Source organism: Heteronotia binoei, chromosome 5, assembly GCF_032191835.1.
Source record: "Heteronotia binoei isolate CCM8104 ecotype False Entrance Well chromosome 5, APGP_CSIRO_Hbin_v1, whole genome shotgun sequence".
Lineage (NCBI taxonomy): Eukaryota > Metazoa > Chordata > Lepidosauria > Squamata > Gekkonidae > Heteronotia > Heteronotia binoei.
The window spans coordinates 170,586,911-170,605,092 of NC_083227.1; positions in this window are offsets into that span (position 1 = coordinate 170,586,911).

Consider the following 18,182-nt stretch of genomic DNA (forward strand, 5'->3'; position numbering starts at 1 on the left):
TCCTCTCTGACTGTCCATCAGTTTTGGCATGATACACCAAACTTAGTCCCTGCTTTGTCCTGATTAACTTCAGGAACTCCCTCCAAAACTTAGCATTGAATTGGGACCCATAGTCAGATATCACCGTGTCAGGGAAAGAGTGCAACCTGGGGAGGGACGGTGGCTCAGTGGGTAGAGCATCTGCTTGGTAAGCAGAAGGTCCCAGGTTCAATCCCTGGCATCTCCAAAAAAGGGTCCAGGCAAACAGGTGTGAAAAACCTCAGCTTGAGACCGTGGAGAGCTGCTGCCAGTCTGAGAAGACAATACTGACTTTGATGGACCAAAGGTCTGATTCAGTATAAGGCAGCTTCATATGTTCATATGATAATATGTTGCATGAACAATTTGGCCAGTTTCTTAGCTGTTGGGACTTGAGAACATGGTATGAAATGAACTTGTTTGGAAAATGTGTCCACTACCACCAGAATCGCTGAAGGAGCTGGGTGTGTTTAGCTTTGAGAGGAGACAGCTGAGAGGTGATACGATAACCATTGTCAAGTATTTGAAGAGCTATCAAATACAGAATGCTGCAGAGTTGTTTTCTGTTGCCTCACAAGGGTGGACCAGAATCAACGAGTTGAAATTAAATCAAGAGTTTTTGACAAAACATTAGGAAGAACTTCCTGACAGGGCAGTTCCTCAGTGGAACAGGCTTCCTCGGGAGGTGGTGGGTTCTCCTTCTTTGAAGGTTTTTAAACAGAGGCTAAATGGCCATCTGAAAGCAATGCTGATTCTGTGAACTTAGAAGGGTTGCATCAGTGCTGAGTTTTCATGGCCCAGGGAAATGCTGATTGCCACTTTGCAGTCAGGAAGCAATTTTTCTCCAGGCCAGATTGGCCAGGGATCCTGGAGGCTTATTGCCATCTTTTGGCATGGATCAGGGGTCACTAGGGGTGGGTGAGGTACTTGTGAAATTCCTGCATTGTGCAGGTGTTGGACTAGATGACCCTGGAGGTCCCTTCCAACTCTATGATTCTAAAGCTATTTGGATTTGTCTTACATCAGCATTTCTAAATCTGATACATTTGATACAAGGCAAATTAATAATCATTCCTAAACATATGTGCCAGAATACCTGCTGGAGATATCAATATAGCTTCCCTACAACACTAGCATAGCTTCGTATTTTATGGTGTGGCTTTAATGGCCCATCCTAAGCATTTATGTTCTGTCCTAGTGTTCTATGTGTATAGCCTATTTGTTCTGTAGGAACAAAGTACTTGCTTGCCCAACTGAGCCTAGTGTCACCTGTTGAAACTCAGCCTCTATTCTATGGCAGTCTTGTAGTTATATATTCAGCAACCCAACCTGAACTTCCTTCTGTATCTTTTCCAGATGGCTTTGGTAAATAATACTCCTCTTACTTGGGAATAGGACGCTTCATGGCATTGTGGCAGTTCCCCAGTGGGCTGACTGAAAAAGTATGAAACAGGAAGGCAAGGGTCCAAGTTTTCATGACACAGTTACAGGGCACTGTGAAGAGCAAATAGTCCAGCTTCGTAAGCTAACAGTAAAGAGGCTTCTTTTAAACAGTGGAAAGTCTCCCCCAATGAATTGAACAGGGGGAACCACAGGCTCTGACAAAAGAAAAGTAAGTCACTAATTAGGCATGCAAAAAGAGATGTTGAGAAGCAGGTTGCTAAAAGCATAACGACAAATAAACATTTTAAAATATATATCTGGACAGAGAACCAGCCAGAGAAGCAGTGGGGTCTTTGGATAACAAAAGAATAAAGGGGAAGTTTGGGAGATGGCAGAGAAGCTCAATGATTTTTTTGCTTCCATGTTCATTATTGTGCAAGCTGTGGAGCATGTACTCATGCAAGTCTGAAAACTGAGCCAAATTGAAATGATCAGAGACAACATTCTAGGCCTACTGGGAAAATTTAAAAATGTTAAATCTCCAGGTCCTGGTGACATACACTCAAGAGTGCTTTTGGAGCTCAGATGTGAGGTAATTGATCTGCTAATCTGTATATGTAGCATCACTAAATTCAGCAACTGTGCCAGAAAACTACAAAGCAGCAAATGTTACACCACTTTTTAACAGGGGATTCAGGGGAGAAACAGGAAATTACAAAGCTGTCAACCTAATGTCTGTCCCAGGCAAATTATTAGAAACTGTAATCAAAGATAGAATTGTTAGGCACATAGAGGGACAAAGTTTGCTGAGGAAAAATCAGCATAGCTTTTACAAAGAGAAGTCATACCTCTGACAGCAATGAAGATCCTGTGAATTTAGGGGGAGGTATTTGTGAGTTTCCTGCATTGTGCAGGGGGTTGGACTAGATGACCCTGGAGGTCCCTTCCAGCTCTATGATTCTTACCAACCTTTTGAAATTCTTTGAGAAAGTGAACAAGCATGCAGACAACAGTGACCTGATTAACATTACCGTACCTGTACTTTCAAAAAGGTTTTGACAAGATACCTCACCAAGGTCTCCTGAGTAAACTTAGCAGTCATGGGATAAGAGGACAGGTTCTCTTATGGATTAATAACAGGTTATATGACAGGAAACAAAGAGTAGGAATCAATGGACAGTTCTCACAGTGGAAGGCAGTAAGCAGTGGGTTTCCACAAGGATTGGTATTAGGGCCAGTTCATAAAAGATTCATATTGTCAAAATGGGTATTCTGCCATGTATCTGTGCCTGTGTTTGTTGTTCTTTGGTGTACCGGGTACTGTTCTTCCTGTCCATTGGTAACCCACACTGTCAATCTATTGTAAGCAGTTAAAATGTTCTTGACAAAATGTGAGAATGCTTTCATTTTCTTCCTGTCCTCATTCCCTTTGCCTTCCCCCCTCCCTTTCGCCCATTAACTAGCAACTAAGCTTACAGGCTTCAAAGGTAAGAGCTGTATAATGTAACATAGTTATTGTAATGGAAACCTAGATTGTAGAATGCTTGGACTTGGAGGGGTGGAGCAAGGGAAAAGCTATAACTGTCAGGGACTTGTTCCTGACAACTTGATCAATGGTTTTGCACAGATTTTTGTACAAGAGGGTAGTGGTGTTGACAAGTTGATTTATTCTGATGAACTCCCCTCCCATGTGAAACCAGGTGCTCCTAGAGACTTTATATAAGCACAAGCTGTTTGCTAAGCTGTCAAAGCGTGAATTCCACAAAGAGGAACTTGACTTCCTGGGTTACCAAGTGTCCTGGGCTAGGTTGGGGATGGACTCAGCTAAAATTTGAGATGTGTTGGGCTGGGAGCCCCTCAAAACTAGATGCCAATTACAATCATTTCTAGGGTTCACCAACTTCTACAGACCCTTCATAAGGAACTTTGCTTAGGTGGCACTGCCGGATGGACTTATTGAAAACTGAGGGAAAGAAACTGGGAACCAAACTAGTCTGGTCCCCTGAATTCCAACAGGTGTTCCAAAAGCTTAAAGATCTCTTTACCTCCAAAATGGTATTATGTCACCTTGATGAGAACAAAAAATTAATTGTACAAATTGACACCAGTGGCATTGCGATGTGTGATTGCTCGGTTTTCAAAATGTTTTATTGGTTTTAAGAAAAGAAAGGGATGGGGGATGGGAAAAAAATAAAAAAACACAATACATTCTGGTATTATTTTGCATAGGAATACTTCCAAACAACTTAATTCTACAGTATTTTCTTTACATAGATTGTCCCCTGTTGTTTTGTCTCAGCTGCACAAAATCCATTTTCAAATTTTATAGTATAAACCTTTTGCTAAAATTGTCTAGTAATTTTGACAACTCCAGTAAAGATAAATTTTATAATATAAAGTACAGGAAGAAAAAAGAAAAAATAAGTTCACATCAGAGAATCTTAAGAGTCTTGGTTATCTAACCAGGCATAAAATTTCATCCAATATTTTCTTGCTGCTTCTTTAGATTTCCCAGCTAACAGCTGGGACAAGAAGTCCGACTCTTCTGTTTTCAGAACTTTTCCCACCAAATCCATTTTCGTGGGAATTTCCTGAGTTTTCCATCTCTGTGCCAAAAGGATCCTAGCTGCTGTATTAAAATAAGCCAACAAATGTCTAATCTCTTTGGAATAGTCCTCCAGAAATATATTCAAACCAATATTCTGGTTTGAAATGAATCTGTGTCTTCATGATCTTCTGTAACATTTCATGCACCATTTTCCAATAGACTTTCACAATCTCACCTGTCCACCACATATGGTAAAAGGAACCAATCTGTTTAGTACATTTCCAACACTTGCTGGATATATTAGTATAAATCTTACAGACTTTGTAGAATCTTTCAGGATCAAGTGCCGTGTTCTACTGGAGAAAGTTTTCCTTCCAGACGTTTCGTTCTCAGCTGCGGAGAACATCCTCAGTGGCGTTGCAGCCGGAGCAGGCGCTCAGACCTTCTAGGCTGCTGTGCCCACTCAATGCACAGCAGCCAAGAGGTCTGAGCGCCTGCTCCGGCTGCAGCGCCACTGAGGATGTTCTCCGCAGCTGAGAAAGAAACGTCTGGAAGGAAAACTTTCTCCAGTAGAACACGGCACTTGATCCCGAAAGATTCTACAAACCCTAATGATGTTACCAGCCGTGAAAACCTGAAATCTTTGATAAATCTTACAGAGTTTCTGTGGGGTCAGGTACCATCTATAAAACATCTTATATAGATTTTCTTTGAAAGTTACTTACCTAGTTAGTTTAACATTAACCTAGTTAGTTTAACAGCCGCCCTGAGCCCGCTTCGGTGGGGTAGGGCGGAATATAAATCAAATGAAATAAATAAATAAACATTAAATTTCCATAGTCTCTCTCAGTCATCTAATGCTATATTGCAGCCAAAGTTTTTTGCCCATTGAACCATATAATCCTTTACAACTTCATCTTGTGTCTTCATTTGAAGTAGATATGCATATAGTTTAGAGATTAACTTTTCTCGTGGACCCAACAAAATTTTATCAAATGCATACTGCTCTGTGTTAAAACCTGTCACTTTATCTTTGGTATATCTAGATTCAATTTGCATTCTCAACCACCAATTCATTTTAATATCCACATTTTCCAATTCTTCTTTGGTTTTCAGTTGATTGTCTTTTCCCAACAAGTCTTCATATCTATAACTCTGATTTGGTTTTAGAAGTTTTGGATGAGTAAATGCTTCTACTGGAGAAACCCATATTGGAATTTTTTGGTAGATTTTCATCTTTAACCATGATCACGTATGATACAAAGATTTTCGAAACCAATGATTCTTAAAATAGGAGTGTCCTTCAAGTCTTTGATACCACAAATATGCGTGCCATCCCATAGTCAAATCATGTCCTAATAGCATTTGTCTCTTATCATTCAAAAGTATCCAGTCTCTTACCCATAAAAGGGTGGGATATAAATAAAATTGATGATGATGATGATGATGAAAAGTGCAGATGCTTTGTAGTATAATGGCCAAATTGTTTAATCTTGTTTTTATTGAGTCCATTAGTTGTTCTAATATAAAAACTAAATAATCGGCAAAAGCTCTCAGTTTATATTGTTCATCTTTTATCACAGCTCCCTTTATGTTTGGATCTTCCCTTATTTGGTTATTCAACATTTCTAAGGATAAAATGAAAAGTAGAGGCAACAATGGACAACCTTGTCTTGTACCTTTTTGAATTTTAATAACATCTGTTAGTTCGCCATTCACTGTCACCCTTGCATTTTGTGAATAGTATATTGCTTCTACTACTCTCAAAAAAATTTCACCATACTCCATGCCTTTCAATTGTTGTATCATAAAATGCCAACAAACATTATCAAATGCTTTCTCAGAATCTAGACAGATTAAGGCCAATTGTTTCTCTGGATGTCTCTCATAATATTCCAGAATATTACAAACTGTTCTGACATTATCTTTCAAATATCTTTTAGGAAGAAATCCTGCTTGATCGTAGTGTATTGTAGATTGTAAAACTTTCTTCAGGCATTGCGCCAATATTACAGCAAAAATTTTATAATCCACATTTAAAAGGGAAATTGGTCGATAGTTTTTAATATTTTTCAAATCATTATTTTCTTTTGGGATCAAAGATATTGTGGCTTCTTGCCAAGAAGCTGGTATTTGACCTTCATCTTGGATCTTTTCAATGAGACATTTGAAAGGTAGAAGCAAAGAGTCTTCATAAGCTTTATAAAATTCTGCAGGTAGACCATCTTGTCCAGGAGTTTTTTCATTCTTTTGAGATGCCATTGCCTCTCCAAGTTCCCTTATTGTTATTGGCTCATTTAAAATTTTTTGTTGTTCCTCTTTGAATTTATTAAGGTTATTTTGATTAATATATTCTTCTAAGTTTGTTTTCTGAACTTGCTTCTCTTCATATAATTTTTTATAAAACTTCTCCACAATTTGCCATATTTCTTGTTTTTGGCTTTTCTCTTTATTGTTCTCATCTTTTTGTGTCATAATTGTTCTTTTAGCCTTCTCTTTTCTCATCCTATATGCCAACCACCTTCCAGGCTTATTAGCATGTTCAAAAAAGTTTTGTCTAGCATACCTTAGTTGAATTTTTATCTCTTCCATAAGAATTAAATTCAGTTTATGTTGCATTTCTTTCACCTTTTTTGGAATTCAGGTTTTGTTAGTTGTTTTTTAAAATTCTTTTCAGCTTCTACGGCTTGTGATATTAAATTTTGGAAATTTTCAGTTATCTCTTTCTTTTTCTTGCTACTATATCTAATTGCAAGACCCCTATAATATGCTTTAGCAGTGTCCCAAACTACTTGCATTTTTACTTCTTGTGTTAAAAAAGTATTCCATCTTTGTCTTGGATTCTTTAAGAAAGTCTTTATCTTTCAAAATTGAAATATTTAAATTCCAAAAGTTTCTCTTCCGTAAACCTTTTAGCTTTATCATTACAGGACTGTGGTCTGAGATAACCCTTGTTTGAATTTCTACATCAATTAAGTCTTTAATCAAACTTGCTGAAAGCCAACACATATCAATTCTTGACCAGGTTTGATGACTGGAAGAATAATAAGTAAAATCTTTAGATTGGGATATCTTGTTCTCCATACATCTACCAGATCCATTTCTTCTGCTAATTTCCAAAAACTTGCTGGTAACTGAAGTCCTTTACTTTTCATCTGTTTGTGCATTTTTTTTATCCAGTTGTCTATCCGAAACTGCATTAAAATCTCCTATTAGACAATATTCTGCATATTCCAAATTTGATCATTTAAGACGCAAGTCTTGAAAAAATTTCTCTTGGTGATCATTTGGAGCGTAAATATTTGCAAGTAAAATTTTTTTATTGTCCACTGTGATTTCCAACAATAAAATTCTTCCATCTTCAGAAACAAATTGCAATTGCGGATTACATTTATCTTTAATATATATTGCCACACCCCGTTTCTTCTTATACTTGTCTGTTGCTGTAATAAATTACCCAATTTTTTGTTTTTCAAAAAAAGTTGGTCTTTCGTTAGAATATTAGTTTTTTGTAAAGAAATTATATCCATTTCCAATTTTGCCAAATATCTAAATGTCTTCCTCCTTTTAACAGGAGAAATAAGTCCATTCACATTGATTGAAACTATTGAAGTTATTATGGGTTTGGGTTATCATTATCTTTCTTATCCTTTTTGAGGTTTTGCCTTGTATGGTATCTCTATGGTTCATTTGGATTTTCTTCCTCAGAGCCTTCTCCTTCCTCCTCCTCCTTCTTCTTTTTTTTTGCCTTCTTTCTCTTCCATTCTTTCCAAAAAGTTCTGAGCTTTAAAGATGGAATTAATCCTGTATCTGTTCTCCTGATACGTAAAAAGATTTTTTTCTTTTTGTGGCATTAGACACATATAAGTTATTTCTCTTCTTCTCAAAAAGTCTGTTAAGTCTTGGTGTTCTCTCCTCTTTTGTCTCACAGGCCAGGGAACCTCTCTCAAAATCTTCACCATGTTTCCAGCTATCATCATCAGTCTGTCTCTTACTTGTTTTAAGATATCATCTTAATCCTTTTTCTTGTGAATCTTGCATGGACTTCACTAGGCAGTTTGTTTCTTCTTGTATAGCTCGAAGGTACCCGTCTGACTTGGTCGAATTCTTCTTCCATCTTCTCACCTGCAAAATTTCAGCCAAGGCTTCACTTAGAATTTTCAGTAAATCTTCATTTTTCTCTTCTGGTATGTTTTGAATCCTCAACGTATATGCAGCTCTGTCTACTTCCAGTTGTAAGAGTCTAGAGTCTTGTAAACTCTGTTCTTTTTCCAGGTGTTCCACCTTTTGATTAACGATGTGTGGTTGTTACAAGAGAGGCCAGATGAGAAGTTGCACCCTTGTGCGTCTTCTGGACATTCTTGGAGACTGGTCAGTCAGGGTCAAGGAGACAGCTGCAGTGAGACTAGCCCTAGAGACTTGGCGTCACTGGCTGGAGGGGGCAAGGGTGCCCTTTGAGATCACAATAATCTGGAGGTGTTGCAGCCACATCGCAAACTGAGGGCTAAGCAGATACGATGAAAAAGCAATTTACTGTGAAACACGACCAATATTAGCAAGCAAGGCATTGAGAGAACATCTACATCTCTGAACTAACCTTTTTTGGATGAGAACTAGGTCCAACAGAAATGGAAATATCGGATGCTGGAAAGGGAATTTGGACTTTGAAGTTCCATCCATTGTTAGAATTTGGATTTTGGCTTCTGTGGACCTGCCATTTACCTTGAACCTGTTCATTTTTGTGAATATTGTATTGTATATTTTTGGAGAATTCCATGTTCTGCACTTGTGCTTGTACATGACTGAAAATGACTGATTATTTGTAATTCCAGTTTTATTTGGAATTCATACAATTGTTTTTGTACTTATACTGTGTGACCACTTGTGATTGTTACATAGCCTCCAGGTGCTTGTATTGTCATCCTGGCACTAAAGTAGTCTGAGGAGAAAGGAAGGGAACAAGAAATCTTTTGAGAGAGAGAAAGAAAAAGACTAAAAATAGGAAAAAGATAACACAGTTTTTTCTTCTCTTCCATGTGTTCCCTTCTCTTCCTTCTCATCTCTGCACTATAGGCTTCCTTTCATCTATTCCTATTCTTTCTTATGAATATATCTGTTTTTCTGCCTTGATGCACTTTTGTGTCTATGGTGCTTTTCTGCATATAAAGGTCCTCAGGATAGTGAGTCACCATGGCACTGGCACTGGCTTTGAAAAATGCTTTCAAATAAATCACAGCAAAGGAAAAGAATAAATAGATTGCAGTGGTTATTCACAAATGAAGGGAATTATATCGACATGATCTCAAAGGAGATGAGGGCAGCAATCATACTCCTGCAAAATCAATTTTGTGATATCAAGCCAATTTAAAAAACCACCGGGGCATATATATATATATCAGCCAGTCCAACAATACCAACCCTTTCAGAAGGCATTAAAGAGAAGAGTAATTATCCTGGGGATTACTGGGTGATTATAAATCCATTACCTATTAATAAAACTGAAGATACCGGTGAAAGAATACTGATGTTATTGAGCTAAGGGCTGATTTCAATGATGAAGGCAAAGCAAAAGAGACCTCGTCTGTGGGACTTTGCACTCTCACGGTGTTTCCTTTAAACTGGCTTGCTACCTGTGCTAAGCAGTTATACATGCTTATGTAACCTATGGAACTTATGAGAAAAAGTGCCAAATAATGATGTGTGTGTGTGTGTGTGTGTATGTGTATATATATATATATATATATATATATATATATATATATATATATATATATATATATAATTTATTAAAGAACTGATCTATGACAGTGTGATCCCACCTTGTGACACTTGAAGTTTTGAGGAGAGCAACAAAATGAAGTTCAGAAAAACACTGTACTGAAGAGAAATTAAATATATACAACAATCATAACAAATCAGGCCTGTTGATTTTTTTTTGGGGGGGGGGGAGACTTGGGATCTCAGTTCTTATGACTCTTGTTCAACCAGTCTTTCTTGAGGAAGATGCTCCACATCAAGCTGGGCCTCTTCGCTGGGATGTCCTCTCTGTTCTCCACAAGAGCTTATGGTGTCCCTAGAACAAAATAGAAATATTCACAGCAAGGAGTGCTTCTGTGGTAGGAGTGCTCCTTCCTGTACAGGCCTTCTAGTCTAGAAGGGAAATTGAGCTTTTTTTTCCTTATAGGGAAAAGCCCTGTTCTGTAGCTCTCTCTAGCGGAGTCAGGGTTACATTCTCCCCTACTAAAATACTGTCGCCCAACAGGTAACATATCTAGAATTCAGTAACAAAGTCTTGGAACCTCCTTGGAACCTTTCTGGCCTGCTAGTTCTAGGCAAAGTTGTTGATGATCTTAATGGCCATTCAGCTGCACTTCCTATTTGTCCATTGTCTTCAACAACAACACTATCATGCAAACCTATAGGGTAATTTTCAGATGAATACTCCAAATTACTTTGTACCCAGTCATCTATTCCACTTGCATTTCGAGGGTCATTATGCATTGAATCTGATGAGTCAAACCAGTTAGGCAAATATTCCTCAGCTTCTGGATTGAGAGATGACTGTGCCATGCTGGGGTGTGCAGCATCATTACTTTGATTGAGGAGTCCATCGTTAGACGTTATGTTACAATCCAGACTCTGATCAGGGCATGCAGAGAGGAAACCACATGGGCACAACGTATCTCTGTGAAGAGCCCTCTCAGGACCATCTCCAAATTCAGGCTTTACTACATATACAGGGAAGTCATTAGGCGTCTGTTTTACTACAATATGTACTTGGGGTTCCCATCAATCAAATAACTTGTGCTTACCTCTCAAGCTGAGATTGCGTACCAAAACCCGGTCCCCTTCTGAAAGATGTGATATCTTCACTTGAGCATCCTAAATTCTTTTGTTGGCTACTTTTATCTTAGAAGCCTCTTGAGTAGCTAATTCATAACCACGTTTTAATCGTCTTTGTAAATCCTGCATGTATTGATGATGAGAAATTTTATGATGGTACTGTTGCTTTAGTCCAAAACATATATCTTTGGATAGAATTGCTTGTCTGCCAAACATTAGGAAATAGGGTGATTCCCCAGTACTGTCATTGCGGGTGCAGTTATATGCATGTACCAATGGTCTAACATGTTTTCGCCATTCTTGTCCAATGATTGTCAAGACGGGGTGAAAATCTACCCTTTCTACCATTCAGTTTTTTTTCCTGATAAAAGTGCATTTAGAGGCTTAGCCAATGTTGCATACTGTTTTACAAATCTTCTATAGTACCCAGAGAAACCCAGAAAAGACTTAAGTTCTGTAATGGTTTGTAGTCTGGGCCAGTCTTTTATTGTTGAGATTTTTTTTGTATCAGGACAAATTCCTTCTTTTGAAATGACATGACCCAAATACCTGACAGAAGTTTGGAAGAATTTGCATTTTGAAGGTGATAACCTGAGTCCGTTGTAATACAGCTATAATCCTCTCTTCGTGTTCTTCCACTGTTTTGGAGAAAACAATAATATCATCCAAAAAGGCTATAGGTCCTATCAAGTTTATGCCACTCATAATCTTCTCCATCATGTGCTGGAATGTGTCAAGCATACGTAATCTTGTTAAATAGAACTGTATTGTGTATCCTTGCTCTTTCCTGGTGCATATCAAAGCCATGTAACCCGTTCTCTAGTTTACATCTCTTGTAACAAATGCAGGAATCATTACTTTGAAGATAACGCCTCTTGGGACAGATTCCCAGGCCTGAGCCTAGGACCCAGGATGTTATTAATCACAAAAGATAACTGAACCTGTGAATGTAGCACTTCACATGCCTATGTTAGAATTCCTAGTAATCTTTAGTATTCCTTTGATGTATCGCTTAAAGCCAGCTGCTATATGATATACTGTATCACTCTCAATATGGTCCTTGGATAAGTAACATGGATTATCAATAAACCAATACTTTGTTTCTAATCATTGTTTGGATCTTTTGAAACTCCTATGCTTGACAGAATGTTGCTGGAGCATTAGTAAGACCCTGGGGCATCATACGGAACTGCCAGTTACCTAGTGGAGTAGTGAAAGCTGTTTTGGGTCTATCTTTTTCTTCTAACTCAACTTGATAATATCCACTTTTAAGGTCCAGTGCAGAAAACCACTCAGCTCCTGCAAATAATGAGAATGTCTCCTCTCTCCTAGGGAGAGGGTAAGCATCTTTATGAGTTTTATTATTTAATTTGCGATAATCTACTACCATTCTTAGAGCTTCAGTTTTTTTTCTCACTAGGACAACAGGGGAAGCATATGGACTGTTTGTTTCCTCAATGACCCCCATAGTTAACAGTTCTATCAGATGATTCCTCAAGTCTTGTAAATCTAAAGGTGAAACTGGTCTACTCCTTTCTTTAAAGGGCATGTCATCAGACAAATGAATAGTATGAGTGACTCCACTCACATGACCTAAATCCAGATCATGTTTTGAAAAAGCCTCACCTGCTTCTTTAAATATCCTCTCCTGTACTCAAACATGAAGCTAGTTTATTGATATCATGGTTCTCGACTACAGTAAGATTGAAAGACTAAAGATCATACAGTAGAATGCAATCATATAAGGTATACTTCAAAAGGATTCTTGAGGGAGGGGTACTATGCAGGGCACATTCACACATTGATGTTACAATTTCTTTCTCAGGCCTGCTTTGGCCTTGAGCGTCTCTTGGCTCCAACCTCCCCCGATGCCCAGCCTGAGAAGGCCCAATAAACTCTTTCACATATTCCCATTTCAAAGCAAAACTACATAACAAAGGAAAGGAGGGGGGTGAGGAGAGTTCAAGCTAGCAGCATTGGAATACAGTATGGCTTTACCCAGGATGCTTCTCTCCTGAACCAAAGATTGAGTGCAGGCCTGACCAAAGTTAAGAGCTGACTTGACACAGACTTGTAAAAAAATGGCGTACACGTTCCTGGGACCCTTCAAAATAAAACGAGTAATAAACAAAGTGACAGTAGAATTGGACCTTCCTAAAATGTTTAGTAAAATTCATCCTGTTTTCCATTGCAGTCTTCTTTGGAAAGATCCTGGAATTACGTCATGGCACCCCCGCCCTCCAGAGCCCACTCCTATTCAAGTGAAGGGTCAGAGTCACCATGAGGTGCAGGAGGTGCTGGACTCAAAGATCCAAAGAGGGGTGTTGTACTATCTGGTCCGTTGGAAGTACTTTCCTCCTAGTTGTGATGAGTGGGTTAAATCAACTGACCTGCGGGCCCCCTCTCTTCTGAAGAAGTTTTACCTACTGCACCCAGACAAACCCCGAGCAAGAGCTTAGGGGGGGCAGTATGTCAGACACTGGAGAGCTATGATATATATTATTGAAATGCAATGTGTAGCTTGACAAGACGAAATCCATTTTAAGCATTTACTACTAAACCTAACGCAGAGGCCTTGCATACCAAGTAGAGACAGAGATGTTATTAACCCCTGCTGTGAATTCCTCTTTATAGTACTAACAAAAGCAACAACCCTTTGAAGATAGCATGCCTCAAGGAGAGCCAGCAGGGCTCTTCCGTGAGAAAGGGAACCACAAGAGATAAGGAGAAGAGAAGGTGTTACATGTATCCTAGGAGTGTGAGAATGTAGAATTGTTTAGAAATCCTTTGATGTATACTTTTTAAAGCATTGCTCTTCCCGCCAACTGGCATCAGTTCCAATGCTCCTTTGTCCAGAACCTTGAGATATCAAATAAACGTCTTAACATTGTAACAAATGGAAGTCCGTTTACTTTGAACCTCCATCGTCTGACAACAGGTTTGGGGGGAGTGCCTGGAAAGTGATATCACAGGAAGAGTTGGGGTTTGGTGCAGTGTGCTGGAAGTGACATCTATTTGCCTCCCTTCCTGCTTGCCTTGTGGCTCTCAAACATCTGATGTCCATGTCTTGCAGCTCTCAAATGTCTGATGTTTAATCTATGTGGCTCATGTTAAATCAAATTTGGCCACCCCTGGTTTAGAGCATGACATAAAAGTCTTGTCAAAAGTGAAGCCCTTTTCATTGATTTCTATATGAAATATAAGCATGCAATGTTGATCCTGTGAATTTAGGGGAGGTATTTGTGAATTTCCTGCATTGTACAGGATGTTGGACTAGATGACCCTGGAATTCCCTTCCAACTCTATGATTCTGTGCACTGAACTTCATACTATGCAAAATGCCAACAGAAAATCACATGAACCTAGTGATGCCAGCCTCCAGGTAGGACCTGGAGATCCCTTGGAATTGCAGCACATCTGTAGACTACACACTTGAGAAAATGGATGCTTTGGAGAGGGGACTCTATGGCATTATATTCTGTGGAGGTACCTTCGCTCTACAGGCTGTGTCCCCAAATCTCCACAAGTTTCCCATCTGGATATGGCAACTTTACTCCCGCATTCCCTCCCAGTTGCCAGGGGGGGACCTGGCAACCCCTAAACACTAGCTCCTATATTTCTTTTCCATGAAGGGAAGCCCTTTGGTACTTTTATTCACCTAGCAGAAACTGTCTGCATCTCAACTATGATGTATAACTGAAAGAACTACTGAATTTGCTTACTTTGCAAAATAAGACGGTCATGTGTAAACTTTTTTAGGGAAGGTATAACTGTGTTTCACATCTCTTTCCTGAGTCATAGGATGTTCCAGCCCTTCTTTCTCTAGCATCCACTGGTTATTATTTTGCTTTGTAATCTGTTCACAAATGTATAGGAATTATTACAGGGCTGACAAGGAAGGAAAGCACAACTAGATTCACAGCAACATCAGTCCCAAAGCAACTCCAGAACAAACTGGCACAAAGAAATCTCTTAATACCTCTGCCAGCCAAATCCAAGATTAAAAAAAAAATTCTTTGCGTATCTGTCTCATGTACATCTTTCAGACAAGCTTAGCAAGTGCAAATCTCATTCATGTCAGGCTTCTTAAAGGGTAGACCAGTGGGCCATCAAGGACCAAATCCAGAGATATTTGCATAGCTGGACAGTATCCCTATCAACAGGCTGTTTTAAAACATTTTAACTATGCAAGGCTCTGAAAAGTAACCAGTGCTAAAACAGGAAAATTCTTCACCCTTTAAGCTCCCCTGGAGATTGGAAACCCTAAATTACACAAAATAGCTCCTGTCTCCTTCTTATCTTTGTAGTCTGGAGATGATCTGTAATTCCAGGGGATCCCCAGGTTCCACCTGGAGGCTTGCACCCTTACCAGAATATATTGAAGCTGCTGCAAAGAAGGCTTCTGTTCTTTTTAGACCCTTGCTTCTCTGCCTTCTCTCCATTCCCCCCCCCCCTACACTGTGCAAGTCCTTCCCCCTGGAAAATCCTCTTCTGTGCCTTTGATTTTATTTTTTAAAAATCCAAAACTGGCCCTGAAATCCTGTTGCTGCCTATGTTTTGCCCAATTCCAAGCCTCTCCCCCCCCCCACACACACTTTGAGACTCCAAAAATATTATGGAGTTGGGAACAAAGCAGTAGACAAGTTGTACCTTTAAGACCAACTAAGTGGAGTTGGGGAAAATGAAGAAGTTTGTTTGGGAGATCTCGTGGGTGAAACACAAACAGGAACAAGAAAGCCCGGGGAAGGAGAAGGAAACACTGAGTCTGGGAGGAGCCAGAGAGGATTTGGGAAGGAATAAAGGTGCTGAAGTAGAATGGAGTGGGAAGGGGAGGAGCCGAGGTGGTGGGGGGGAAAAACTAGTGAAACTGCTTAAAGGAGAAAGTGAAATTTCAGGGGAGAGGGTAGGGTTGCCACGTCCAATTAAAGAACGATCTGGGGACTTTGGGGGCGGAGCCAGGAGACTTTGGGGGTGGAGCCAGGAACAAGGATGTGACAAGCATAATTAAACTTCAAGAAAGTTCTGGCCATCACATTTAAAGGGACAGCACACCTTTTTAAATGCCTTTCTTCCATAGGAAATAATTAAGGATAGGGGCACCATCTTTTGGGGCTCATAGAATTGGACCCTCTGGTCCAATCGTTTTGAAACTTGGGGGGTATTTTGGGGAGAGGCACTAGATGCTATACTAAAAATTTGGTGCCTCTACCTCAAAACAATAGCCCCCCAGAGCCCCCAATACCCACAGATCAATTCCTTATTATTCCCTATGGGAATCGTTTTCCATAGGGAATAATAGAGTGCCCAGTAGACATTTCCCTCTCCCAAACACACTTTCTAAAGGGGGGGGGATGGCCTCCAAACCAGGGAATCCCCTGCCCCCTCCCTCTCTCACACACACAGATACTTACTAGATCTTCTTCCTGCAGAACTTTGCTTGCTGTGAAAACGAAAGCAAAAGAAAGGGAGGGGCCGTTCTCCATGGAAACTGTTACTGACCCTTTCCAATGAAGCCATTCCTGTTTCCTGCGCAGCCTTAAAGGCACACATTTTACAAACGGATCAGAAGCTCTACAACAACATGATGCCTACATGTATGTTCTCTCCCTCGCCCCCACTTCTGGATTTTTGGAGAGCGGGGGAGGAGGCTGGAAATTCAGGGGCCTCCCACCATGGCGGGGGGGCGGGGTTGGGAAGCCTAGGAGGGGGTCTTTCTCCAAATGCCGCTGTGACTACGCAGGCAGGTCCAAACTTTTCCTCGTGCACTCCCACACCCCTGAGTGATCCCATTACTCCAAATTAAAGCTCCCAAGCCTCCCAGCTCCAGCAAAGCAAACAGGGAGCCCGACAGCATCATCCACCACCAAGCCCCGATGGCAGAGAAGCACCAGCCCATGCAAGGCAAAGCGCCTACCTGCACACATCCACCCCTAGTACATGGTTCTGTGCTCCCAGTCCCCCGGATGCAGCAGCACCACCATCACACAAGGGGCTGAACAGCATCCCCCCCTCCCCAGCCCTGATGGTAAAGAAAAGTGCGGGCAGCTGGGCACCGGTAAACCCCTCCTCCCACAGCAGAGCCTGCAAGGCTATACAGATCCCAACTCTTCCCAGCAGCACGGGCCTAGCAAGGGTCCATCTGCCCACACTCACCCACCTCCACCAAGCTCCCAGTCCTTCAGCTCCAGCTAATCCTGCCCAGCCAAGGAGCCTGGCCACCTCCCCGACCCCGCTCCAGCCCTGACGGCAGAAGTGCGAAAGTAGCAACCTCCACCTGCCCTCACAGAGAGTCTCCCGAGTCCTGCATGACCAGCATGTACTCAATGGAAGTCCAGCCTGCGCTTATAAGAGAGAGAGAAAAAACCTTACCTCACTGGTGCAGCAGTGAGGCTGCCGCTCGACTTGGTCTGCTCTGTATGGTTATTGGCTCAAGAGAGGAACACAGCCATCGAGCACCAAATGAAGGCTGCTGGGAGTGGGTGGGGCTAGGAAGGTGGGGCGAGTCCAGAGCCCATGCCTCTCTGACTCTGCTGCCCACCAGCCAGCTCTGCTGCTCTAAGATTCATCTCTATGACTTCCATAGAGACAAATCCTAGAGCGTCACAACATGGTGCCATTTTGTTCCCCGCCAGGGGTGGGAGCCTCAGATTGGGGGATCCCCTGTCCCGGGCGGGGGATTGGCACGCCTAGTCTCAGGAATGGTAATAGCGTTGAGGTGATTCAAGTAGAGTCTGGACATGGGGGGGTGCTACATCACCCTATGTATGTATAGGTGTTATCTCCTTGAATGGGATACCTCTCCTTAACCTGGGAGCTGCCCTCTGACCCTTTCTCTCTCCGCTTTGTCTTCTCACTCTCTCTACATGGCCTTCCATGGAGTCACATGTCTCTGCAGGTCTCTCTTGTAGATGCATTGCCCTCATACTCCCACACACATGATGCCAGACAAGCTGGCAGTTTGTTTAGGGAAAGTACTCTTTAGATTAGGCTTCTGTCTCTTCTTTTGACTGCAACCTGAATGTGAATTGGATCTATTTGAATAAATGTAAGCTTACTTCTTCTTTTTTGCAATATACTTCTTGGGAGATTTATTTACTGTACTCAATATCATGCTTCTATGACAGGGCAAAACCCTGCTATATTAACCAGATATTCCAATAAACGGGTAGAGAAAGTAAAGGACCCAGTGAACCCCATTGTGGCAGAGAATAACTCAGGAACACAGGTGGCAAGTCATATGCTTTAACCAATATGTCCCAATCTCCTAGAGAGCTTTAGAAAGAACTCAAGAATCCTGTCTGATTTTCCAAGATCTTCTCTGTACACCAAGTGCTTGTCTTTCTACGGGAGGACTTGTTTGTGAGCCAGAACACAAGGTCCTGGAATGAAC